This window comes from Sus scrofa, chromosome 4 (assembly GCF_000003025.6).
Source record: "Sus scrofa isolate TJ Tabasco breed Duroc chromosome 4, Sscrofa11.1, whole genome shotgun sequence".
Taxonomy (NCBI): Eukaryota; Metazoa; Chordata; class Mammalia; order Artiodactyla; family Suidae; genus Sus; species Sus scrofa.
In genome coordinates, this window is record NC_010446.5 from 30,917,259 (window position 1) to 30,941,586 (window position 24,328).

At 37.1% G+C, this 24,328-nt stretch overlaps 1 protein-coding gene and 1 long non-coding RNA gene across 8 annotated transcripts in view; one reads left to right on the plus strand and one right to left on the minus strand.

Moving 5' to 3' along the window:
* OXR1 (oxidation resistance 1) overlaps positions 1-24,328 on the minus strand; it is a 519,109-nt gene that overhangs the window by 181,415 nt on the left and 313,366 nt on the right. The window contains exon 1 of one of the 6 annotated variants that reach the window (XM_021090592.1): positions 11,765-12,293. The exons of the other annotated variants lie outside the window; for them this stretch is intronic. The gene's annotated coding sequence lies outside the window, so the exon portion shown is untranslated. Of the gene's footprint in view, positions 1-11,764; positions 12,294-24,328 lie in introns of those variants that run through there. 6 annotated transcript variants of the gene reach the window in all.
* Positions 1-24,328, plus strand: part of LOC106510005 — a 108,278-nt gene that overhangs the window by 42,021 nt on the left and 41,929 nt on the right. The gene's annotated exons all lie outside the window — the stretch shown is intronic.

The following is a 24,328-nucleotide window of genomic DNA, read 5'->3' on the forward strand; positions in this document are numbered from 1 at the left end:
GAGCTGCGTCTGCAACCTACACCACAGCTCACGGCAACGCCGGATCGTCAACCCACTGAGCAAGGCCAGGGATCGAACCCGCAACCTCATGGTTCCTAGTCAGATGCGTTAACCACTGAGCCACATGGGAACTCTGGATTCTAGATTTGTAAGGATCAAGCTAAGGACATAGTGATTTAGTTGATCGTAAATCCAGTCCCGTTTCTGAATGGGAGACATGAGGAAGGAAAGCAGAGGGAGCCTCCAGTTGGCATATGATGGGAAGACTATGGGAGGTTCCTGTTTTATTGTCTGATGAGACTTAAGAATAACCTGCCCTGTGCTGGGTGTGAGGGGAATACTGGCAAATCAGAGACGATCAGAAAATAACACGGCTCAGGGCTCTGGTGAGAGGAAGGGCTGGAGAACTAGGAATGGCAGGTCTCCAGAAGAGATGGCCCAGATGGGACAGAAGTTACCAATCTCCTAACTAGCTGCCCTCTACCAACCCTGGTTCTGTATTGTCTTAAAAAAAATTTTTTTTTTATTATATTTGATTTACAATGTTCTGTAACTTTCTGCTATATAGCAAAGTGACCCAGCATACATTTATATACATTCTTTTTTTTTTATTGTCCTTTTAACAGAGTGAATTCCTTAAATCAGTAATAAAGTTACTCCCTTGATCACAATTCTCCAGTGGCTCCCTTTCATAATTCAGAATAAAATCCAAGCCCCTGAGCATGAATGGGCCTCTGTTACTTTCTTTGCACGCTCCTCTAATACTGAGTCTTTCAAACTTGGACCTTGACATTCCAAACTCACTTCCCCTTCTAGGCCTTCGCATAAGCTGTTCCTTCCGCCTGGCTGGGCTTCCCCTAGATCTTAAAAAGCTTGGCTTCTCCTTTTGCTGCATGTTATCTCCCCAGAGAAGCTGGCCCTAAACATTCCTGGAGTCAGAATGGTCTGTTTCAAATTCTGGTTCTGCCTCTAAGGATCATTCTGGCCTTGCCTCAGAACCTTCAACTAAAGAGTGAAGCAGCTACTTGAGAGTTTCTACGAGAATCAAGTCACACAAAGCACTTTGAACGGTGCCTTTGATTTTCTGTGCTTGTAGAGACTCATAAATATTAATGATCAACATTGCTGTTTAATGTATGTATCACAACTTTAAATTATTTTACTTACTGGTATTTTTCTTATTTTTTGACTATTTATTCATACAAGCATGTGAATTCTGTCAGTTCAGAACTCTTGGTTTTCTCTTCTCCATCTTCAGTGCTTCTGACAGGATCAGGCCCATAGAAGGCACTGGATAAATAAATTGCTGACTTTTAATTTAATGGGGTGGACGTAATACAGAAGAGCAGGAAGAAGTGACTTTTCAGTAATATAAAAGTTAACATTCCACCACCCATGTCATCTTGGTTACTTTTGGGGGCATCAGCATGATTCTGTTGTTTTTTTGTGGAAAAAATATAATAAGTACCAGGCAGCAGGGGGCAGCAGTGTGCTAAAAATGCAGCTGCAGCTCTAGCCCAGGTGTCTTGTTTCCCTCGAACTGAGTAGCTTGTATTTAATATTCCATCAAGTCATTATATTCTATGAGAGAAGGAAAGAAGTGATATCTTCAGAGAAATGATGTATAAACTTTTATTTCTGTAAAAAGAGTTTTCAATTCAAGGATCAAGGATAACTCTTTTTTTTTTTTTTTTTTTTTATCTTTTTGCCTTTTCTAGGGCCGCTCCTGCGGCATATGTAGGTTCCCAGGCTAGGGGTCTAATTGGAGCTGTAGCCACTGGTCTACGCCAGAGCCACAGCAACACGGGATCCGAGCCACGTCTGTGACCTACACCACAGCTCACAGCAACGCCGGATGCTTAACCCACTGCGTAAGGCCAGGGATCAAACCTGCAACCTCATGGTTCCTAGTCGGATTCCTTAACCATTGCGCCACGACGGGAACTCCGGATAACTCATTCTCGTCTTCTGATTTTATTTCCACGCAGGAAACAGTCGTGGGACCCATAGGAACTGGTTTAAGGACTGAGGTGGTAGTAGTGATAATTCTAGTTCTACCAGTTCCTAGCTGTATGGCCTTAGGAATGTTGGGAATACGTAGCTAATGGTAACTTGTCTATAATAACAATAACACTATTCAATTCTCAAGCCAATGCTATCAGTTAGATATTAAAACACCAAGCTGAGATATATGAGCTTTGATAGGAAGCTGCCAACTATTATAAGAATTTGCTTGGTTTAAAAGTAAACAAGGGACTATATGAATTTCTTTCAAGTAAATGAAAACTAAGAAGCAAGACATATTTTCTTCCTTGCTTGAAAAACTAGATCATTAAATAAGAGGTTCAGTATTCAGTTAATCCAATTTTCTGCTGCTTCTTTTTTTTTTTTTTAATATTTAGAACATAGTTCAGCTGGCTTTACCTTCATGGGCCTATCCTTTTGAGGTATTTCCTATCTAAATATGTAAATTTCCCTTCTCTGTTCTCAGGCATTCTAGTATTTTTTTTTTTTTTTTTTTTGGTCTTTTTCCCATTTCTTGGGCGCTCCCACAGCATATGGAGGTTCCCAGGCTAGGGGTGGAATCGGAGCTGTAGCCACCAGCCTACGCCAGAGCCACAGCAACGGGGAATCCAAGCCGTGTCTATGACCCACACCACAGCTCATGGCAAAGCCAGATCCTTAACCCACTGAGCAAGGCCAGGGATCGAACCCACAACCTCATGGTTCCTAGTCAGATTCGTTAACCACTGAGCCACGACGGGAACTCCTAGTATTTTTTTTTGTAGTTGTTTTTCCTTTTGCCCAGCTCAAAGATAACGATAATACTCATCAGTTCAAATACTAACATCTCCACCTAGAAAAGGAAACACATACCAATTAAGAAAGGGAAGATACGTGGAAAGGGGATACAAAAAGGTTTTAAGAAGAAAGGAAGAAGAGAAGCCAGGCTGTAATGTTTATGTAAGCACAGCTGTGGCCACGTGTGTATGGACACGTCCAAGAGAAATTCACTGATGATTACACATTGAGCTCTCTGGACTTCTGTGTGAAACTTAGCTTATTCTTTGAGAACATTCTTTATTCAGAATCCATCTTAAAATCATAAAGATCCTTTTCATTTTCAAATATAACTAAACAGTCATGATAAGCAAGCTTTCCAGCGAGATCCCTATGAAGTCCATGTGGACCCAGAGCGCTGCCTGGCACTTGCACTAGGGATTCTCTCTCCCATTCTCCTGGAAGATGATTTCACGCCATTTCCTTTTTCCTAACAGCCTGAATAAACATGTCCTCCACCCATATTCTCAATGATGCTGTAGCTACCTAATGTACTGAAAAAAAATGAAGCATTCAGAGGAGGACTTCCACAGACCCTCAGTACCACACTGACCCACCTCCCAGCATCTGCACCCGCCCTCTCAACCTCTCATCTGCTCCTATTTTAAGCTCATTTCTCTCTCTCCCCTATTACTTATTTGAAGACAAACCTTTTGAAACTCCCCTCTCTCCTCCACACTATCATTTTTCCCCCCTCTCTGCTGGTTTACTCTCATTCACATAAAGATATGCTGCTATTTCTCCCATCTTATAAAAAGCCTTCTCTTGACCCAGTTTACTCCACAGACGAGTCCTTCCTTCTGTGCTCCCTGTGCAGAAAAACTCTTGAAACTTTCTGTATTTGCTATTTGCAACGCCTCCTCTCCCATACGCTCTCCTAAATCCACTCCAATGGGGTGACAGGCCCCCCCACTGTACTGGTCTTGTTATCAATAAGCTTCACCTTGATAAAAATCAATGGGCATCTCAGTTCTCATTCAACACAGTGACCTCTATTTCCTTATCCAGACACTTTCTTCACTGGGTGCCATAATATCACAGTCTCCTGGTTTTCCTCCTACTGCGTCAGCTTCTTCATTTATCAGATTTCTTCTATCAGATTTCTTCTTCCAACACCAGAGACTTTAGGCCTCAGTTCTTAGTTATCTGTCAATGCTTACTCTATTTTTTTGTTGTTGTTGTTTGGCTGTGTCCATGCCATGCTTAAGCTCCTGGGCCAGAGATCGACCCCACTCACCCACAGCAGCCATCCGAGCCACAACAGTGTCGATGCTGGATCCTTAACCACAGAGCAACAAGGGAACTCACAGTGCTTACTGTTTTGATGAGAGCATGTATAGTTTCCATTACCTATATGTTGAAAATTCCCAGATTAATATTTCCAGCATAGATGTTTTCCCCCAGCTCCAGAGTCATACAGCCAACTTCCCTATTTTCTGCTCGGACATCTAAATAGCAACTCAGACTTAACACGTTCAGAAATAAACTCATGAATTCTCTTCCAGACTATCCCACCCTCATCTTTCCTACCTCACATGAGGGAAAGTACATTCACTTGCTTTGGCCAAAACCCTTGCAGGAATACTTGACTCCTTATTTTGCTTTTACTTCCTCTCTGTTTGATCCTATCCATCAAAAAAATCTGTTGGCTCTACATTTAAATTATACCCAGAATGTGACCCCTTCTCACTACCTCCATCACTACCATTTTGGTCTGAATTACCATCATTTCTTACCTAAGCAGAGCAATAGTGTCCTAACTGTTTCTCTGCATTCATCATGTTGGCTCAACAGTCTTTTCTCCATATTCCCATTAGAATGAGTTTCCAAAATGTAAGTCAGGTCTTGTCACATCTTTGCCCAAAATCATTAATTATGTCTCATTTCACTCTAAGAGCTATGGTCCTATAACCCAGAGTAAAAGCTTCTAAGATGCCATATGGTCTGGTTCCATTACTTCTCCAAACTCATCTCCCTCTTATGCCTCCCTTGCTCACATCTTTCCAGTCACACTGACTTGTATGTTCTTGAGAAATATAGAGCAAGCTTCTGCCTCATGGCCTTTCTTTCCTTCTTCCTGGAATTCTATTTCCCTATGTATCTCATTTCCTAAAAGTGCTTCCTCATCCTTATCATCCTCTGAATCAGGCTTACCTTCACTACCATTAAAGAAAACTGTAGCACACCCCTTTCCTGGCACTCCTGACACTGCATCTTCTTTACTCATTAGCCCTTTCACTTCATTTATTAGACAATTTACTTACTATGCTCACTTTTTTCCCCACCTTTCTCTACAAATACATAAGCTCCATGAGAAACTGAATTACTATAGTATATAGACTGGTTAATAATGAGATAATGTAAACTTTCTTAAAGGAGTATTAATTCAATCAAGCAGAAAAGATAACTTGTAATCTGGGTAATGGGTACGTAAGCTAGTAAATTAGTTCAGACAAAAGTTGCCTGAGGTGGTACAAAAAAAAAAAATGAAGAAGGAAACAGGATTCACTAAGTTGTAAGAAAAGGGTGGGTTTTAAAAATTCCATTAAAAGAAGGGACTTGGTTAGAATTTTTCTAGAAGTAGCACTGAGAAGCCCAAGAGTCACCATCCAGAACCCAAATCAATGACCATAGCTGCTGTGGTCGAATGGCTAACTGCTTTTTTTTTTTTTGGCCTCACTCACAGCACTTGGAAGTTCTTGGACGAGAGATTGAACCCATGCCACAGCAGCAATCCAAGCTGCAGCAGTGACATGCTGGATCCTTAACCCACTGAGCCACAAGGGAACTATGAATGGCTAACTTTTAACATGAAATTACATCTCTCAAAAGTGCAGTTTTTTTTTTTTTTCTTTTCTTTTTTGGTCTTTTTAGGGCTGCACCCATGGCATATGGAGGTTCCCAGGCTAGGGGTCTAATTGGAACTGTAGTCCTGGCCACAGCCACAGCCACATGGGATCCAAGACATGTATGCAACCCACACCACGACCCACACCACGGTTCATGGCAATGCCGGATCATTAACCCACAGAGCAAGGCCAGGGATCGAACCCGCAACCTCATGGTTCCTAGTGGGATTCATTAATCACTGCGCCATGACAGGAACTCCAAAAGTGCAGAGATGTTGAAGAAAAGAATTTTGCTCAATTTGGGTTTATAGAAACTTGTGAATTTTCTAATCAATGATTTGATTACACTTTACAAATTTGGTTTTAATTTTTTATCAGAGTGAACTAAAGAAGCCCATAGTTATTTCTCCTGGGCTTCTTATAAAATAAAGCAGTTCTTCCAATTCCTTCTTTTTTCTACATCCTAGAATCAATCAGTTTGAAGTCTTTTTATTTGGATCTACTCCAGGTTGGACTGTCTATCTAGGAGAGTTCTTAGTGGAACTATCCTTTAGGAGATTCCTTCTTTTTCTTTCTTTTCTTTTTTTTTTTTTTTTTTTTTTTTTTTTTTTTTTGTCTTTTTGTCTTTTTGCCTTTTTTCTAGGGCTGCTTCCTGCGGCATATGGAGGTTCCCAGGCTAGGGGTCTAATCAGAGCTATAGCCACGGGCCTATGCCAGAGCCACAGCAACGGGGGATCCAAGCCATGTCTGCGACCTACACCACAGCTCATGGCAACGCCGGATCTTTAACCCACTGAGCAAGGCCAGGGATCGAACCTGCAACCTCATGGTTCCTAGTTGGATTCGTTAACCATCACGCCACAACAGGAACTCCGAGATTCCTTCCTTTTTAATGGGTGGATATCTCCCGCTTCCTGAATTCCACAGCCCTTTTTTCTTTCTTTCTTTTTTTTTTTTTTCTTATAATGATGGCGCACCCAAGAAAGGGGACATGGGACAGAAATGTTAAATATATGCATTATGAAAACAGCTTTATTCTACTCTCACATATTATTTATAATTTGAGTAAACTTTTTGGCAGGAAATAATTTACATTAGAATTTGGAAAGCACATTTCATTATCCTCTAGCTTCTAGGGTTGCTGGAAACAAGTCCTACACTATTCTGATTTTTAATGCACTGATGCATATGTCGCCTTGAAGATCTGAGGATCTTTTCCTTGTCAACCAGTTTTTTCAAGTTTCATGATAATATGTCTAGGTGTGGGTCTATTTTTCTTGGTACTAGGATCTTTCAATTCAGGAACAGACATTCTTCAGTCCTGGGAAATTTTGAGTTACTCTCCGACTTTATTTTTTCTCTTATATCTCTTTTTGAAACTTGTGGAAGTTGATGGACTTCCACAACCGGTCCTCTAATTTCCTTGTTTTGTTTTTTTTCCCCCCTCATTTTCATCCTTTATCCTATTGTCTTACTTTTGGGAAGATTTCCTTCAAAGCTTTTACTGAGTTTTTAATTTATGCCATCATATCAGTTTCCCACTATTTTATTTATTTTCAATAAATTTTATTGGAGTATAGCTGACTTACAAAGTTGTGTTAGTTTTAGGTGTACAGCAAAGTATATCAGTTATATACTTTTTATATATATATATCTCAGTTACATCAGTTATATATGCATAGATGCTTTTTCAGATTCTTTTCCCATATCGGTTACTACACAATGCTGAGCACATTACCCTGTGAAATTCAGTAGATCTTTGTTATCTATTTCACATATAGTAGTGTATATATGTCAATCCCAACTAAAAACCTAGCTGATGAACCCAGAGGACATTATGTCCTTATGCTAAACAAAAGAAGCCGGATACAGAAAAATAAATACTAAATGATACCTCTTTCATGGGGAATCTAAAATAGTCAAACCCAGAGAAGGAGAGAGTAGACTGGTGGTTACTAGGAGCTTCAGAGAAGTATTAGTCAAAGGGGACAACGTTTTAATTATGCAGGATGACTAAGTCCTAGAAATCTACTGGTCAACATACTACCTAAAGTTAACAACAATGTATTGTATACCCCAGTTTTTTTTTTTCTAAGAGGGCAGACCTTATGTTAACTGTTCTTACCATAAAAATATTTATTTATTTATAAAGAAGGTGGGAGAAAACTTGTGGAGGTGATGGATGCTTACAGCGTAGATTGTGGTGATGGTTTCATGGGTGCGCACTTACATCCAAACTCATCAAGTTTTATACATTAAATGTGTGCTTTTTTTTCTTTTAAATGCAGGTTTAGGTTTACAAATTTGATTCTGAATACCTGATTATAGCCAGCTCCTTAGTCATTCTCAATAAAAGAGTCCCCCAAACAATGGCAGTTTGGGGGTTCAAAGATTTCCTCAATGACACTGGATGTAAACTTGTTTTCTACATTCACAGAGTGAGCAGGGATGTATCCTCTGGCACCACCTGTCTCTTGAGTATCCTTTTTTTCTTCCAGTTTTATCGAGATATAACTGACATATAGCACTGTGTACATTTAAGGCATACAGCATAATGATTTGACTCACATACATTATGAAATGATTATCACAATAAGTTTAGTGAATACCTATCATCTCATATAGACACAGACTGAAAGAAACAAAAAATTTTTTGGTGATGATAACCCTTAGGATTTACTCTTAACATACATCAGTGTTAATAGCATCTATCATGTTGTACATTACATTCCTAGTAGTTACTTATCTTATAACTAGAAGTTGTAGCTTCTGACTACTGTCATCCAACTGCCCCCTCCCCCACACTCTGCCTCTGATAACAGCAAATCTGATCTCTTTTTATACAAGTCTGAACATTTGTTTGTTGGTTTTTAAATTATAACTGTAGCACTATGTTATTTTCCATTATACAACACAGTGATTTTTTTCAAAATGATCACCTTGACAACTCATCAAGCTGTATATATTAAATGTGTACGACTTTTTGTTTGTCAATCATACCTCAACACGGCAGTTTTATAAAACAGCTTAAAAACAGTATAAGTACATCATGTCACTGAAGTAAGAAGCTATGGAAATGAAACTCTCTTTCAGTTTTGACTGAGGACTGTAAGGCTGAAAGCTCTGTAGTGGGTACCAAATGTCTCCATATCCTAAAAGTGATGCAAAGAGGCCGTAACACTGGTTTGGCTCATCATGCCCCTAAGGTATCAAACTGTTGCTATGGAAGCTGCTGAGAGAATAACTTTGGAGAAAGTCATCACTGTATTGTGCTTCCACTCCCATCCCGCATATGGTTTGGGAAGAGGGCCATGAAAGCATCTTCCTCACATCAAGTCAAGTGAAGGATGTCAGGGTACTGATTAGAATCACTGTAGCTGGCTGGCCAGAGAAAATGCAGGAGGCTGTGCAGGTGCTGAGCTGTATTTCCACAAATGGCAGAGCAAAGCAGCCTATTTTCTGGAAACCAGATGCCATAACAAGTAACCAAGATATGATGGTAGATAATTCCCTGATTCCTTGATTCCTTTTTTTTTCTTTCTTTTTTCTTTTTTCTTTTTTTTTTTTAGCTCCACACCCACAGCATATAGAGGTTCCCAGGCTAGGAGTCAAATTAAAGCTGCAGCTGTAAGCCTATGCAACAGCCACAAGCAATGCCAGATCCAAGCTGCATCCATGACCTAAGCCACAGCTCACAGCAAAGCTGGATCCTTTAACCTCCTGATCAAGACCAGGGATTAAACCTGCATCCTTGTGGATACTAGCTGGGTTCCTAACATACTGAGCCACAATGGGAACTCTGACTGTTGATTATCAATGTCTCTCATACATAAAGGGCACCTTAAGAATGAAAGGGAACCCCAGGGAACACCTGAAGTGCTGGTGGTTTGGAGTAATAGTACATAGTTAGAGATCCTCTGGCATAATTACATAGAACTCCAGAGAAGAAGTATATCCACTACCTGAAAGGGGTATTGAAACAAAATAAGTTGAATAGATTGTTGGGTCTGTTATTAGTACCCATAGAAAATAGTGTTATCTTGTTATGTCATTGGCAAAAGACTTTGATAGACTAGAAAGGAAAAATATTATAATTATAGCTGGACATTACTTACTATCTCTAATTATTAATAAAAGGTCCCTGGAGAAGTCAAATATCTTTATTTTTTCCTCTTCCATCCCAACTTTATCTAAGAAATCTCCTATTTGCTTTGTGGCCACGTTGTGACTAAATCTACAGACTTCTCCAAGGTTTCACTGTTTTATATATTAGTGATTCCTTCATAAAATAAGTTTACTGCCAAGTCATAAGCTTTGGGCATTATTTTCTAAAAACAGGAAATACTTGCTTTGTAAGTTAATGTCTCTACTTTATAAAATGCGGTGTTTTCCTTCTAACTTTGTTACTATTAAGCTTTACTCATAAACTCAATCAGAAATTTGGCTTTTTAAGGTTGGCAAAAGCTAAGTTAAAGGGCTGTAGAAGAGTTTTTATTTAATGCTCTCCACTGTTGAACACCTACCCTTGAGAAGAAATATACAGTAACCTCTACAATGACAGGGCATTTCTGTTTTATTTCAGAGCCGCATTTGCGGGATATGGAAGTTCCCAGGCTAGGGGTCGAATCAGACCTACAATTGTGGGTCTACACCACCGCCAGCAACACCAGGTCTGAGCTGCATCTGTGGCCTACACCACAGTTCATGGCAATGCTGTATCGTTAAACCACTGAGCGAGGCCAGGGATCAAACCTGTGTCTTCATGGATGCTAGTCATACTGATTTCCCCTGAGCCATGATGGAAACTCCCCCGGGCATTTCCGTTTTGTTCACCATGCTAGATAACCGTAACACAGACTACATATGGGAAAGAAGATTTCATTCTCTCCAAGTTTGCTCTTTTTAGCTGCCACAAAGAACAAGTGCCATGTTTTTGGCTTATTATTACTATTTTTTAAAATAAATCTTATAGGAGTATAGGTGACTTACAATGCTCTGCTTAGTTTTTGTTGTTGTTGTTTTGTTTTTTGGCTACACCCACAACATGTGGAAGCTCTCAGGCCAACAAGTGAACCTAAGGCTGTTGCAGTGACGATGCTGGATCTTTAAGCCACTGCATTACAAGGGAACTCCATTTCTGTCTTATCATTAACTTTCTTTCTTATATTTCCACATAATTTTGTCTTATCTACCAGGTCTTTGTTATTTTTATTTCTTTCCAAAAGCTACTTTGTTTCAAGCAGTATTTGTTTTTTTAATACATTAAAAAGTCTATTTGTCTTGCTGTTTCTTTTATCAATTATCTGATATTATCAGAAAATTTATGTTACTGGCTTAAAAATGTTAAATATTCTGATATTTTTCATTCTAGCAATTCTTTTGACACTCTAAATATTGTCATCTTACAGTAAGTAAACATGGGATTAAAATTACTATGATTTTGTTTTATTCATGTTTTTTCTTTTTTTAATTTTTAAAATTTCATTCTTAAATTTTTTATCATGATTGATTTACAATATCCTGTCAATTTCTGTTGTACAGCAAAAACAAAGTCATACATATACATTCTTTTTCTCACATTATCCTCCACCATGTCCCAACACAAGTGATTAGATATACTTCCCAGTGCTATACAGCAGGATCTCATTGCCCATCCACTCCAAATGCAAAAGTTTTCATTTATTTTCATGTTTAGAGTGAAAAAGGATATTTTCTTTTAGATGTTTCTACTACTAAAATGAGAAATGGAAACAAGAAAAATCAAACAACATCAACAAAAATAAGATAACATTTTAAATATTTTTAAACCTGTATCACAGAATCAAAATATTACAGACAGCTAACATAACTACAGCTCTTTTCTTCAAGTCCAAGGTTAGGAATTTCTGATTCTTATTCCAAGGGAAACTATAAAAATATCCAAATCCACTCTTACTTGAATAAGATTTTACTATTTAATTAATTTCCATGAATCAAATGCTTCAGTAGCAGGACTCTGCTTTTCCCAACTAATGATTCACAGTTCAAGTAAAAGAGAGATTTTTAAAAAAATAGGCATGATTTCAGAAACTTACTTCTCAGCTTCACAGATATTGGATATAAGTTTTTGGAATTCAGCCTTCTGCAGTAGTGGGGCTGGCGAGTTGTCTTTCAAACATTCTTGCTATTTCACTGGGTTTATTTCCATCCTGAATTTTCAATCTCTAAGTACAGAGTGACTTTGAATAGCACCATTTTTTCCTCCATCTTTAGCAGACTACTGAAGTGAGAAGTCTACATCTTCCCACTTGTCTTCCTTTGACTAATTTCAAGAAAATTTTAAAGCTGGAGAAGACAGTGGTAGCCAAAAGAATGAAGAAACAAATATGTGTTTTAGGTTCAAAAGGGCAAGTTATTCATTTACCCAAGGAATGTTTGGGGAAGTATTTAGCTTCTTAGATTAAACACATTTAGAGGGCTGAAGAAAATTTAAGTATACTGGTCCCAAATTGTTTCTTGCAAAGTACTAGATTCAGTAAGTTTACATTTTCTGAACTACAAAGTATATTGTTTCATCAAAAAAAAAAAAAGAAAGGAAAAATGATAACAGGAAATAACAAGTGTTGGTGAGAATGTGGAGAAATTAGAACCCTAGTGCACTGTGGGTAGATGTAAAATGGTACAACCACTAAGAAAAACAGGGAGGTTTCTCAAAAAATTGAAAATAATGAGATCCTGCTGTGTAGCACTGGGAACTATGTCTGGTCACTTGTGATGGAGCATGATAACATGAGAAAAAAGAATGTATACATGTATGTGTAACTGGGTCACCATGCTGTACAGTTGAAAAAAAAATAATGTATTGGTGGAAAAAAAATTGAAACTAGAATTACCATAGGATCCAGTAATACTACTTTTGGATATATATTCGGAAGAATGGAAAGCAGGGTCTTGAAGAAGTATTTGCATATGCATGTTTGTGGCAGCATTATTCACAACAGCCAGGAGTTGGAAGCAACCTAAATGTCCATCAGCAGATGAATGAATATACAAAATGCAGTGTATACATACAATGGAATATTTCTCAGCCTTAAAAAGGAAGGAAATCCTGTCACATGCCACAATATTGACAGACCTTAAGAACTTTATGCTAAATGTTATAAGGCAGTCACAAAAAAACCCCAAAATTTTCTGATTTTACTTACGTGCGGTATCTAAAATAGTCAAATTCATAAAAACTGAAAGTAGAATGGTGGTTAGCAAGGGCTAAAGAGGAAAGGGAAAGGGAAAAACAAAGTTTTATGGTTCTAGAGTTTCAGATCCACAAGATGATCTGATTCGCAACAATTGAATACACTTAACCCCTACTGAACTGTAAACCCCAAAGTGGTTAAGATGGTAGGAAGAAAATACATAGTGTTTGAAATTGTTCTCTGTCTATCATTTCACACATTTAAAATCATAGTTGCCACAGGAAGAAAATGCTGGTCACTAGTGTATGTTTTCCAGCCTAAACCATGAATAATGATTTCATGCAGCTGGCTGGAAGTGTGTGGTCACTGAGAATGCACACACTTCTGCTGCGAGCCTAGGATGGTAACAGCATCTGGACTGTTTCTATAAGACTAGAGAAACTTTATGGTGTTTTAATCAATCATTACTACTACCCCAATTTTGCTGAATTAAAGAACTGCATAGCTCATGAAAGCTAAATTATACAAAATCAGGCACATAGATAGCACAGTGATTAAGAATATAATATGAGCTCAGAACTCAGCCTGCCTGAGTTTGAGTCCTGACTTCCCTCTTAGCGACTGTATGAGCTTGGACATTCTTAACTTTTCTGAGCTTTAAGTTTCCTTTCTCTCATCTGTGTGCTACAGTTACTTTGTGGGGATCTTATAAGCAGCAAATCAGATGAGATCTAATTCTATTTAAACCTTGAAAGTAAGTTAAATGTGATCAATTATAATCATGCTTACCAAAAACTCTGTAAACCCTCATACTAAACAAATATAATACATCCTTTAGAGTTATTGGATCACTAAAATGTATTAAGAATCAAATATACATAGGATGTATATTATTCGTAGCCATTCATTGTAGAGTCACTGCATCTTAGCTCATTATATGCAGGTTTGCCTTGATAGGTAAAAACAGTATCTTTGTCTCATACATGGACCCAAAGTGCAAACTCAGCTAGACTGTTAATTGTTTAACCTGGCAACTTGGCTGGAACAGGCTGTTCTAAGATTTCTATTCTAGTCACTGCTTGTTCCAGGTTCCCACAATCTTTGGGCTCTTCAAACACAGACTGAGGAAAGATTTTATTAATAGTGGTTTTTCTCCCTTCTTCATGTACGGAAACAGATGCCACATAAAGATGAAAGATTCAATGATTGTGTAAGGGAAGCTGGATGTACTCAACAGTCCTCTCATAATGATTCCTAAGTCAGGAAAGTAGTCATTTAGCCACAATATTCAATTTTAGATAGCAAAAAATGTATTAAGTGTCATGATTGAGGGGTAATAAAACAAAGGCTTTCATTTGAGTGTTTTCTTCTGTGTTGGACAATTCTGAGCAATTTGCATGCTTTAAGTTAATCTTTACAATTATTTTGAGTCAGATATGTTCTATTTATATTATATATAAGAAAACTGGAGTATGGCGAGGTAAAGGAACTTGCCTAAGGTCACACAGCTAGTAAGTGGTTGAACTAAGAATTGACGTCAGTCCATCTGACTCTAGAGCCCACAAACTCAGCCACGAGGCTTTCCAACATCCTTCTCTGAATATTCTGATGTAACCAGAGATGCAAAAGTAGCCACCTGCTTCTCCCACTCAGGCCTAGCTTTCCTCCTCAGTTTATTTAGCTAGAGGCTGGCAGGCCTAGGATCAGCAAGGCCAGGGCCTACGCTGGCCTCATGTAAGATGAAAGGACATACAGGAGAACCCGATGTGTAAGGCAGATCAGAGGTGAAGAGTGTCAAATGTCAAGGAACAGCAATTACAGGACAGGAAGGAATGAGTTTGAAGTGGTCACCACATAATCAACCACAGCCACAAATAGGGAATTATAGCAAAAGCCTGGTCACAGGCCAGAAATGCATTTTGGGGCAAGCCAGCAACCTAGAGCCAGCTCAAAAATTCTGGAATCAAAATAGTCCGGCTAGAGACAGGAAAAGTGTAAGAAGTCAAGAATTTCCAGAGCTAGGAGGGGCCAAGTCCAAGTCAGCAATGAAAAAGGTGGCTTTTATTTCAGGAGGGTTTGGTATATTTTCTTTCTATGCAAGAAAAAGATTGAGAAGATTATCTAGGTGGTAACTAACGTCAAAGTTGCCATTATAGTAGTGGTCGTGTTCAGATAATGGCAGGAACAGGTAAGAGGGTCAGGGAAGCCTGAGACGACCTTGTTGATAGGAACAACACAAGTACCATGTAAATACTTTTAAACAGATGAATATGTAGCCACATGTATTAAGTATTTTGTTAACTGATGAATTTAGTACTCAGAGTCCAGACCTCAGATGCAAGCGGAACAATGAAATTAACCTATGTTACAAAGTAACAATTGACCTATTTTACAATCACATTAAATTTGTAAGATTTTCCATCCTATTTTCCTGTCACATTTTGACAATATACATACAAACACACACACACACCTATAGGTATACACACACATATAAATATGTACAATTACACATACACATGCATAGAGTATATATGGTACATTTTTAATTCCTTAAAATGTTGATAAGGAAGTTATGCTGGTATATAATTGACTGATTTGTATTCCTGAACCATATAGAACCATGTATATTTTATATATGAACTCATTTCTTTGCAAAGTAGACAAAGTTCTGATAGCTTCTATCAGAGTTACCATACAAGGTGCTCATGTTAACTTACTAACTAGTAAGAAAATTATTTTATCAATTCCAGTATTTGTGCTTTAGGAAATTATGCTATATCAGTTAGTGTAGCCAGGAGACAGAACAGAATATAAGGAACAGTTTAAGTACGAGGTTGATGACACTAAGTTATCACAAAGATAGCAAAGGCAGAAAGCAGCTACCAACTAGGGCTTGGGAGCAAAAGGAAATGGTTGAAAATTTAAAACAAAGGAACTTAGAGAAAGGCTGCTACTGAAATGAAACCTGGTTGCCAAAGTTAGGGGTAGCTGGATAGCATTCATAGGAATAGCACTCAGCCAGGAAGTTCATTTCCCTGCTCCAGCCTTGCACCCACTGAGCCCTCCATGGGCAAAGCAGAAACTTGGTTCACAGAGACCCAGCCCCAGCTGAGCTCAGAAGAGTGGGTTTGGATCTGAGAGAAAAGAACTTATAAGTTGGCACATGTAGAAATTTGTTCAATGTAACATAATTTAATAAAGAAACTCATAATTTAATTGTTCATGTGATTAGAAAATCTTCAGGTGATCAATTTTGAGCTATTAAAAGAAATATTTCATACATTTAGTAAGTAATTTTCTGAAAAATACTATGAATTCTTCTAAGTAGTTAAAAGTTAGTCTCCCAAAATACAAAGAAAAAAGATTTATACCAAGGAGTGTTACAAAAACAATTAAAATAAATATTCTACTCCCACATGCAAGATGAGTATACATGAAAAAAATAATTAAAGGAACTTTTTGGGCTTAAATGGCTGAAGTTCTAATAATGCCTGAATCATAAATCTGAATTTGTCAAGTGCCTGCAATATTACTTACATAGCATGAACATTTTGTCTAATATATAATGATGCTTGACTTACCTAAGAATTTCCTTTCTAATGTCATAATGTATGATCAATCATTATGATCATAACTTCAGAAAACAAACAACTGAATTAGTATCCAAGAGACATCCCAATAGACTACTACCTAAAGACTGATTTTTTTTTTATGTCACTCCTCAATATATGTTTTGTATCTCATCTGGTTTCCATTTTATATGTTAACAAATACTGCATGTTTCTTTTTACTCTGGATAAAAATCTTTTTGAACAGGTTACATTTTCCAGGTCTTCTGCAGTAAAGTTTGTGGAACCAAATTTGATCTTTTCTTGTTAACTTGACTACCATTATAAGAACAAATTACTGTATAATTCCATATATTACAATTAAGTTCAAAAATAATAATTTCTCTTAAATTTTTCAGAATATTATTCTCAAATAACATTACTTGAATTCTCTTTATTAGAGTAATACATATGCATTTTAGAAAATTTAGAAGATACAGAAAAAAGTATGATAACTTATCTCACCACCCCAAGAAAATCATAGTTAATATTTTAGTGCATTTACTTTCAAGATGTTTCTTTTCAGTTTTTAAAATCATGTTTGTGATCAAACTCTATGTTCAAAGTTGTAGCCAGCTTTTCTTATTATAAATGGTATTTTTCTGTGGCATTTAACTCTGTATAAAAATATGTAAGACCTTCTTAATATACTTTCACTAGATGATCCATAATTTAAATAAACACTATTTTTATAAAAAGCTGAAATTTGGGTTCCTGTTGTGGCTTAGCAGTAACAAACATGAGTAGTATCCATGTGGGTTCGATCCCTGGCCCTGCTCAGTGGGTTAAGGATCTGGCGTTGCTGTGAGCCTTGGTGTAGGTCACAGATAAGACTCAGACCTGGTGTTGCTGTGGCTGTGGCATAGGTTGGCAGCTGTGGCTCTGATTCAACCCCTACCCTGGGAATTTCCACAGGCCATGGGAAAAAAAAAAAAGTTACAATTTAAAAAAACAGAACATCAGGCTGTCATGTGTGGTTTTGTTGTAACAATACAAAATCACTCTCTCTTTCCTCACTGTCAACCTCTTAGCTATCACTATTTGTTGTTAATGCATCTGATCTTTTCTAATTTGCTCTTTTTAATCTGCCATTGACTTGGAAATCATATAATCAAATGTGTTAAGATTTTATGTAACTTCAGAGTTAATGTGCTTTGAAATGAGAATTTGAAGTCTCTCCTCCGAGAAAATTACATGAGCTCTGGCATGTAAATGAGGTGCCACTTATTTAAGCAATTCAATACCTGCACTCTCTCTTTTAATAAAAAAATATGCTCTTCAGGATTCTTGCTGATTCAAGTTAGTTGGTGTCACTAAAAGTAGGTGTCATAAAATGAGATATCATACATTCATTTTGTACCTGCTTTAATGACTAACACAGTTGGGCATATGATAGTTTATACCTGCATTAAAACAAAGCATGAATAAAAGATCAATATAATATAATTTAATGTAGACATGAAAACATCGCTGGTACATGTGACACCACACTCGTGTTCATCAGTCATCAAGGGCCTGCGTATGTCTTTTTTCATATAATCAAGCGAGACAAATTTATTTAACTATAATAATGCTAGTGAGAGTGATGTGAAAGAGACTAAGAGCAGAAATTTCTGCAACCCTTTGTGGAAAGTGATCTAGCAATATAAATCAAGAACCTTTAAATGTGATTCAATTTTATTTTTAAGACTCTATTCTAATAACTCAAAATGCAGATAAACATTAATGCCTGAAGATGTTCATGGTTAAATTTATTTCTATCTGAAGTTCTTTTTATTTTCAGTACGAGATTCTTTTTAAAAAACTGAATTACAGTTCATTTACAATGTGTTATTTTCAGGTGTACAGCAAAGTGATTCAGTGTATATACACATATATACATATATATATATTTTTTTCAGATTCTTTTCCCTTATAGTTTATTATAAAATATTGTTGACTATAGTCCTTTGTGCTATACAGTAAGTCCTTGTTGCTTATCTATTTTATATATAATAGTACATATATTTAATACCAAATACCTAGTTTAATACTAACAAGGACATGAAACGAAAGCATTTGATATTGGCAACATGTCGAATGAATGCTGATATTTCTACAGGTTAATGCAAAGATAAAAAAATATTTAAAACCACTAAATATTTCAAAATTGTGATAATATTATACATTATCCAGTTAAAAAATGCAGAACTATATCTGATTATCTAGAAAGAAAGAGAAGTCTCATAAAGAAAAGCCATAAAGTAAATACACCAAAATCTTAACAATGGTTATCTCTAACTTATGGAATTATGGTCAATTGTTACCTTCATATTTTTCTGTATTTTCCAAACTTTCAAAAATATAAATTTTAAAAAATCAGAAACTAATAATACATGGTATAATAATTTTAAATGCTAGATTCTATAACCCATGGTAACTGAAGCAGAAACATTATTTAGGAGTTCCCCGTCATGGCTCAGTGGAAATGAATCTGACTAGTATCCATGAGCAGGATGCAGGTTGGATCCCTGGCCTTGCTTAGCAAGTTAAGGATCTGGCATTGCCATGAGCTGTGGTGTAGGCTGAAGATGAGGCTTGGATCTAGGTTGCTGTGTTTGCGGCGGTGGCCAGCAGCTGTGGCTCTGATTCGACCCCTAGCCTGGGAACCTCCATACACCACAGGTGCGGTCCTAAAAAAAAAAAAAGAAACACTATTTAAGGGCCCCAAAATCTCATATCCTGTCCCTAAGAGTTTATATTTGGACAACCTGGTACACTAATTGGGAGATCTGGACAGATGTACCTTAGCCTGGGTGGATAGGGAGCCTCCTTATACAGCCTCCTTTCTTCAGAGACTGCTGGCTTTTCTTCCTAATATCTGTACTCTTCTTCTATAAAGACCTAGGGCTTAATAGCACTAGGCTGTTCAGCAAAAGACTGTCTCCCAGGTTTCCCTGGTTGTAGGATTGGCCAATGAGAAATGAACATAAGTAATGTGGTAAAGTTTAGGTCATATTCCTACAAAGAAAGGCCTGTGCCACTTTTCCAGTCCATCTCTCCACTGGCTGAAATGCAGATGCTGGCGTGGACATTAGAGAAGACTTTTTAGACCAAGAGGTAGAAGATGAATATTAAGATCCCATAGCAATTCTACTCTTAACACTAAAAAATCTGCTCAGGACTCCTTAGCCTCAGACTATTGTATGGAACCAAAAAAAAAAAAAAAAATCTTCTGACCTTTATTACAGCAGCAGTCAAATTAGTATCTTAGCTAGTGCTGCTTCTATCTGACAGAAGCAGCTGGACTTAGTTGATTACTTTAGAAGATTAGTTCACCATTAATTACACCAAAACTAAAATCACTATATTTAGTAGCCATTCCCCAACATTTAAAGAGCTAATCTTAACCCATTCTGCAGGCCAAATAATACAGCTATTTGAGAAGGCAGAGTGCCATGCTGCTTGAAACCAGATGTCCCAGAAGCCAACTAAGGTCCTTCAAAAATGTATGCCTTTTTTTTTGGCCAAAATAAAAATCACTTGTCACATGACATATCACTTAGACTCAGTGGCTGGAGAAAATTCAAAGTATTTATTGGGATAATGTTGGGAGCACTTTCAGGTCACATGATTTTTGACACCAGTGCTGAAATGAGAGTCAGGTACTCAACTGCAATAGAATGTCAGGCAATTCAGATCTGACATCTTAATCATAAGGAAACCTTGTTCTACTTCATATATTAGAATGCTGTCCCTTCTTAGAGAACTGAATCATGAACTGACAGTAACTAAACACTGTTCAGGCATTTAAAAGAGCTTTATCTGAAAGAATAATGGATGTATTAGCAAGCCATTCTAAAGCCTCCAAATCATGTCTCCCATTAAACTAAAATGTGACAAAACAAAATATGTATATAAAAAGTTAGTATTTGACTGGTGTTTCTGACCTAATCTAGCTGCATTATTATTGAATACACCATCTTTGTTCAATAGCTTTTTTTTTTTAGACAATACTCAATTCAATAAAATGTTCTTCCAATTTAATTTCTGGAAGTATAAGATGAACTTCAAATTTCCCTTTTTTAAAGTATATGTACATTTATATTTTTTTTTCATGTATACATATATAAAACTCAAAAGTTTCCCATTTAGTCATAATTTTCCCTTTAGCCTACCAAAATATTCTCCTCTGACCCTTGGAAGATACACTCTCATTCTTACAGTGGATCCATCCTTCTCCTATACACCCCATATGCTTCAAGGGCAAGTGGCTTGATCTCCAAATTAAAAGTAGAAGCTATGGCTCAGGTCTAAGCTACCTGGGCTAGCCCATATCCAGTCAGATTTATTGAGAAAAGGGAGGGAAAATGTTCTAAAGTGTTTAACCTGGGCTAAAACTCAGGATTTTTATTTTAGAGTAGGAAGCCTGCACTCTATTTAAAAATGTGAATGAGATACTATATATGAGATTCAAGTTCAAGTTTGCAATCATTCACAATGCATTGTTAGCTAAGGCAGATCTGACACATTAATCACAAAGAAACTTGAATGTGAACAAAGTAGCCATCTTGGGACCATGAGGTGGGAACTTGCACAGAATGGAGTTAGCGCTAAATAGGTAGAGTCAAGACATGGAGAGGTCCTTCTCACATCATGTAAGTAGACAGATCAGGCCTGATCTCAAGTCAGCTTACCTCCAGATCTCTATGAATTTATGTTATAGTTTAAATCAATTTGAGACAGAGGTGCTGTTGCTTCTAACTAAAAGCATCCTAATATAGACAGAAATAAATTGAGACAAATTCAATTCGAATTTCATCTCACATTTTTGGTAATGCCAATCACTTCTCTTAAAGGTGGCCCTTGGTTTTTAAATTTAATTATATCATTTTACAGTACATTTACTTTCATAAACCTCTGCAGACTTTCCCCATATTGTGTGGGAAGGTAGTGGGAAAGAAATCTTAATATTAATTCTCTGCCTACTCTGTCAGGCATTCAATGTATACTAATTTATTTAATTCTCAAAACTGAGAAGGTAGGGTCTCCATTAACAGATACAGAAAATGAGTTTCAGAGAAAATCCCCAAGGTCACACAGAAGATAATCCAGCTGCTGGCAACTGAATCCCTAAAACTCAGCCTCTTTTTAAAATACTAAGTTGCTTTAGATAAGTAATAATTTCCAAACAAATAAAAACAGACCAAAGGAGATACGTTTATTCATTTATTTACTCAATGAATTTATTACATTTATAGGTGTACAATGATATAGCATTTACATCCCAAACCCCCAGCATCCCCCCACCCCCCTACCTGTCTCATTTGGAAACCATAAGTTTTTCAAAGTCTCTGAGTCAGTATCTGTTTTGCAAAGAAGTTCATTGTGTCCTTTTTTTTTCAGATTCCACATGTTAAGTGATAGCATTTGATGTTGGTGTTTCACTGTTTGGCTGACTTCACTTAGCATGATAATTTCTAGGTCCAACCATGTTGCTAAAAATGCTGGTATTTCATTCCTTTTAATGGCTGAGTAATATTCCATTGTGTATACATACCACATCTTCTTAATCCACTCCTCTGTTGATGGACATTTGGTTGTTTCCACGTCTTGGCTATTGAAAACAGTGCTGCAATGAACACTGGAGTACATGCGTCTTTTCGAGTCATGGTTTTCTCTGGGTAGGTGCCCAGGAGTGGGATTGCTGGATCAAATGGTAGTTCTATTTTTAGTTTTCTGAGGAATTTCCAGACTGTTTTCCACAGTGGTTGTACCAATTTACAATCCTACCAACAGTGTAATAAGGTTCCTTTTTCTCCACATCCTCTCCAACACTTATTGTTTGTAGATTTTTTGATGATGGCCATTCTGGCTGGTGTAAGGTGGTACCTCATAGTGGTTTTGATTTGCATTTCTCTAATAATGAGTGATGTTGAACATCTTTTCATGTGTTTTTTGGCCATCTGTATGCTTCTTTGGAGAACTGTCTGTTTAGATCTTCTGCCCATTTTTTGATGGGGTTGTTTGTTTTTTTTTTGGTGTTTATAAATTTTGGAGATTAATCCTTTGTCAGTCAATTCATTTGCAAAGATTTTCTCCCATTCTGTGGGTTGTCTTTTCATTTTGTTTAGGGTTTCCTGTTCTGTGTAGAAACTTTTAAGTTTAATTAAGTCCCATTTGTTTATTTTTGTGTTTACTCTCAATACTCTAAGAGGTAGATTTAAGAAGATGTTGCTGTCATTTACGTTGGAGAGTGTTTGGTCTATGTTTTCCTCTAAAAGTTTTATAGTGTCTGGTCTTATATCTAGGTCTTTAATCCATTGTCAGTTTATTTTTGTGTATGGTGTTAGGGAGTGTTCTAATTTCATTCTTTTCCATGTGGCTGTCCAGTTTTCCCAGCACCACTTATTGAACAGGCTGTCTTTTCTCCATTGTATATTCTGGCATCCTTTGTCATAGATGAGTTGGCTGTAGGTGTGTGGGTTTAATTCTAGGCTTTCTATCCTGTTTCACTGATCTATATTTCTGCCTTTGTGCCAGTACCATATGGTTTTGATGACTGTTGCTTTGTAGTATAGCCTGAAGTCAGAGACCCTGATGCCTCCAGCTCCATTTTTATTTCTCAGGATGTCTTTGTCTAGTCTGGGTCTTTTGTGTTTCCAAACAAACTTTGAAATATTCTGTTCGAGTTCTGTGAAAAATGTCCTTGGTAATTTGATAGGGATTATATTGAATTTGTAGATTGCTTTAGGTAGTATAGTCATTTTGATAATATTAACTCTTCCAATCCAAGAGCATGGTATGTCTTTCCATCTGTTTGTGTCATCTTTGATTTCTTTCATCAGCCATCTTACAGTTTTAGGAGTACAGGTCTTTTGTCTCTTTAGGTAGGTTTACTCCTAGGTATTTTATTCTTTTGGATGGGATGGTCAATGGAATTGCCTCCCAAATTTCTCTTTCTGATCTTTCATTTTAGTATATAGAAATGCAGTGGATTTCTGTGTATTAATTCTGTATCCTGCAACTTTGCCAAATTCATGGATGAGCTCTAACAGTTTTCTGGTAGAGTCTTTAGGATTCTCTAGGTATAGTGTCATGTCATCTGCAAATAGTGATAGTTTTACTTCTTCCTTTCCAATTGGGATTCCTTTTATCTCTTTACTTCTCTGATTGCTCTGGCTAGGACTTCCAGAACTATGTTGAAGAGTAGTGGTGAGAGAGGACATCCTTTTCTTGTTCCTGATCTCAGCGGGAATTTTTTCAGTTTTTCACCATTGAGAATGATGTTTGCTGTGGGTTTGTTACATATGGCCTTTCTTATGTTGAGGTAGGTTCCCTCTATGCCCACTTTCTGAAGGTTTTTTATCAGAAATGGGTGTTGGAATTTGTCAAAGGCTTTTTCTGTCTCTCATGAGAGGATCATAGGGTTTTTATTCTTCAGTTTGTTAATGTGGTTTATGCATCACACTGATGGATTTGTGGATATTGAAGAACTCTTGCATCCTTGGGATAAATGCCACTTGATCATGATGTACAATCCTTTTCATGTACTGTTTGATGTGGTTTGCTAGTATTTTGTTGAGGATTTTTGCATCTATGTTCATCAGTGAAACTGGCCTATAGTTTTCTTTTTTTGTGGTATCTTTGTCTGGTTTTGGCCTCATAGAATGAGTTTGGGAGTATCCCTTCCTCTGCGATTTTTTAGAATAGTTTCAGAAGGATAGGTGTTACCTCTTGTCTAAATGTTTGATAGAATTTGCCTGTGACACTATCTGATCCTGGACTTTTGTTTGTTGAAAGTTTTTTAATCACAGTTTCAATTTCGGTACTTGTGATTGGTCTGTTCATCTTTTTTATTTCATCTTGGTTTAGT